Source organism: Lissotriton helveticus, chromosome 3_1, assembly GCF_964261635.1.
Source record: "Lissotriton helveticus chromosome 3_1, aLisHel1.1, whole genome shotgun sequence".
NCBI lineage: Eukaryota > Metazoa > Chordata > Amphibia > Caudata > Salamandridae > Lissotriton > Lissotriton helveticus.
Genome location: NC_136061.1, coordinates 127,808,809 through 127,812,455, shown reverse-complemented (window position 1 = coordinate 127,812,455; position 3,647 = coordinate 127,808,809). Strand labels below are relative to the sequence as shown.

At 41.5% G+C, this 3,647-nt stretch overlaps 1 long non-coding RNA gene across 1 annotated transcript; it reads left to right on the top strand.

Moving 5' to 3' along the window:
* The first annotated feature begins 1,368 nt into the window (after positions 1 to 1,368).
* On the top strand, positions 1,369 to 2,171 carry LOC144824442 (uncharacterized). The gene is made up of 3 exons (XR_013608950.1): positions 1,369 to 1,410; positions 1,930 to 1,995; positions 2,149 to 2,171. It is a non-coding gene; the product is annotated as an uncharacterized LOC144824442 (long non-coding RNA).
* The last annotated feature ends 1,476 nt before the right edge of the window (positions 2,172 to 3,647 follow it).

Sequence of the window (3,647 nt, the reverse complement as noted above, 5' to 3'; positions counted from 1 at the left end):
GAAAAACCCTGTAGCCAGATTCTTTATATATGAAGTCCTTGTGAAACAAGGGACTAGTACAAAGGAGCAGGACTTTACAGAGAAAGATGTGCATTATAATACTGGAAAAACCAGGAGCCAATTAAACAAATTCATTGAGACAACACAAAACAACTCACTGAAAGAGTGGAGGAGCGCAGAGTTGCTCCAGGCATCTATCTTTGGGAATCCAGACAAGTCTATTTCTACACAGCTGGTAATGTTATTTAGAAAAAACTTGTCTATTTTTCAAAGCTATAGGTTATTAAAAAGAAACCATTATTACCAAGCTACTGATGTTAACATAAAAGCAATGAAGCACACTCGCAGCGCTCACCCACCTGTCCGTCGTTACCTCGGTCGTGTAACTGAGCCGAGGGGAAGGTGGTGAGGCTGCCTGTGCGTGCGTGTGAAAAGAGACTAAGGCGGACCTGAATGGCAGCTATCTGCCGAGGTGCTGCATTCTGATTGGACAAAGCAGAAAAACCTTTTACCAATAGCAAAACGGCTACGCGAGGACTGTGTGCCTTGCAGGTTTGCCGTTTCAGAAAATGTCAGCGCTGCCTTGATAGGTAGACCTGGCCGGATGCGGAAATAAATGGTCTCGGCCCGAGTCAGTCATGATGTTGGAACTCACCTATTGGTTAGAAGCAACTACCAATGGCCGTGCGGTACCGCCGACATGGTAAATGCTCGCATTTGACGCGGAAACGCGTAATAAATCATGAAAACGATCTTCACTAAAAAATATATATATATGTTGGTATTGTGATCATTTTACTATATTTGGGAGGCGAGTGTCAGTTTTAATGCCTCATCGGTTCCTTTATGTTGTTAAATGAGAAAAGGGGTTGGTGTTGTTTGCCCAGATCCCTAAAAGGACTCAGAAAGTAAAATACAGGGCGATGAAGTTCCAGTGCCAGGTAGACACGGAGAACCAACACAGTTTTTTATAACAATGTAACCTATTACTTGAAATCAGGTAGAGTGGAAGTATACAGTCTACCATGGATCATGTGTTACCTAGATCTTAGTAACCATTAATAAAGGTTTATTGAGTGTATCTCCGCATACTGGAACACTGTGTGTCGCTGTAAGTGCCTGCAGCACCATTCAATTTTTTCTTTTTTCATGATGGAATGTTGTTGCCAATAGAGCTACGCACCAAATAGTCGCTGACATTTTCTGAAACGGCAAACCTGCAAGGCACACAGTCCTCGCGTAGCCGTTTTGCTATTGGTAAAAGGTTTTTCTGCTTTGTCCAATCAGAATGCAGCACCTCGGCAGATAGCTGCCATTCAGGTCCGCCTTAGTCTCTTTTCACACGCACGCACAGGCAGCCTCACCACCTTCCCCTCGGCTCAGTTACACGACCGAGGTAACGACGGACAGGTGGGTGAGCGCTGCGAGTGTGCTTCATTGCTTTTATGTTAACATCAGTAGCTTGGTAATAATGGTTTCTTTTTAATAACCTATAGCTTTGAAAAATAGACAAGTTTTTTCTAAATAACATTACCAGCTGTGTAGAAATAGACTTGTCTGGATTCCCAAAGATAGATGCCTGGAGCAACTCTGCGCTCCTCCACTCTTTCAGTGAGTTGTTTTGTGTTGTCTCAATGAATTTGTTTAATTGGCTCCTGGTTTTTCCAGTATTATAATACACATCTTTCTCTGTAAAGTCCTGCTCCTTTGTACTAGTCCCTTGTTTCACAAGGACTTCATATATAAAGAATCTGGCTACAGGGTTTGTCATTTTTCATAAGGGTTCAGTGAGGAGTCACTTCTCATTTCCCTATGTGCAGCTTTTCCCTGCCATGTCTGCTGGTAGTTTCTGGCTGTCAGCTCCACACAAAAAGGTATATATCGCATTTAAATATGGCGAATTGCAAAATGTTTTTCTTGTTTATTCAGAGCGTGGCCTCTTTCTTCCTGAGCGAGTGCCAGGAGAGGTGAGGCTGTTCCTCCCTACATTTATGGGTGAGTAACCAATGCATGATTCCAATCCAATATTGACAGTGATTGTTAAATCAGCCTGTTCATACTGAGATTCCGTATTAAATCTAAGAGAACACTGGGTACAAACTGTCTTGTATTTTTGTTTTCTCTTTTCCATGTTTTCTGATTACACAGGAGAGCGCTGGGATTGAAGCGACCATACCATTGGTAGGTCTCCTTTCATTTTTTCACATAATTGCAGTAGTGAACTCCATAGGTCCTGACGAAAGCCCGTAAGGGCTGAAACATGTTGACCACTTTACATTCTTGATGGTTAGTAATATTCTTTTCAAAATACTATACCCTCTCTGCTTTTAAACATACCGTCCTGATGGTCACCCCTAATAAAATTGCTCTTTAGTCATCACGACAGGTATTTTTAACTTTTTCACATTATTGTTTGGGCACTGCAATTTTTTCCTATCAGCTCTTTATAACACCCATCATCTGTGTGATGGTTTATGTCTTTTGCGTCTGATGATCCAAACTTTACAACCCTCATTGAATTAATTGAGGTGTTGTTTTATGGACACCATTCGCGGTTACAAAACCCAGATGATGAGGCCCCACCAATTGGTGTGCTGATGGGTTTCTTTACTCACGATCTGTGACTGTTTAGATAGCTCTCTTGTGTTCCTCATAGATAATCATTTGGTATCTACTACTCTGAATTTTCCATAATAAGGTTTTCCTATTATGACAGTGTATTAGACCTACCGTATCTTCCGTGTTTTTTGATTTATAGTCCAAAGGTCACTTTTCCAGAGATTTGCGATTCTCGCGCAGTCGCAGTTTCGACAAACATGGAGTACAGCGTTACGAGACAGGCCAGTTTTCAAAGTGTAACATGAAATGGAAAAGAAACAGTTTTAGAACACAGAATAAATTAATACACTGTATACCATGTATTTCTACTCTGTACCCATTATCTTAATTTTAACTATAGCATTAGGATTAGGCAGAATGAACAGCCTGACGAAAGCAACAGTGCAAGCTTCTCGCATGTGAGAACATAGAGCAGCCATATTAGCCCTAGTGCGCAGAAGCGGCAGCTTCCCTCCAAATAACGAATACGTCATGTCACGTGAGTATGACAGACGCATGTGCAATAGAAACTCTTGCGTAGCAGCAGCCATTTTAAATGCAAGCGTATTAGGATTAGTCAAACTCCTAAGCAATCTTCACTCGGACACCCCGTATAAATGTAAAATATGCAAAATTAGTAAAACAAACATGTTGGTTACTTTTATTAATGTTATTCGAGGTTCATGAATACGAGCAAGTCACTTCATGTGCGAATCCTTGCTCCATCACTTTATATGGTCCTTGGTATCTTAAAATGGCCTCTGTGTGGCTGCTGATGGCATTTTTAGTAAAGCGTGCCCTGCTTTGCATGCAGGTCTTGGGTGAGCATTTTCTGCTTTCAAACAGAAAGGTACCCAGTTGTGCTAAATGCTCTTACGTTTTTGGAAGCAGTGATGGTGACCCTGGACGGGATTCTTTTTCATCTCTAGAGGACGAGGGCAATGTGCCTGGGGCTACCTTCTGAAGATGTAAGTTTACCCCTTTTTGTTGCAAGAATCAAGTCTTCAGTGGCCTATGGAAAACAATAACATTTTAATTTTAAGTGAACT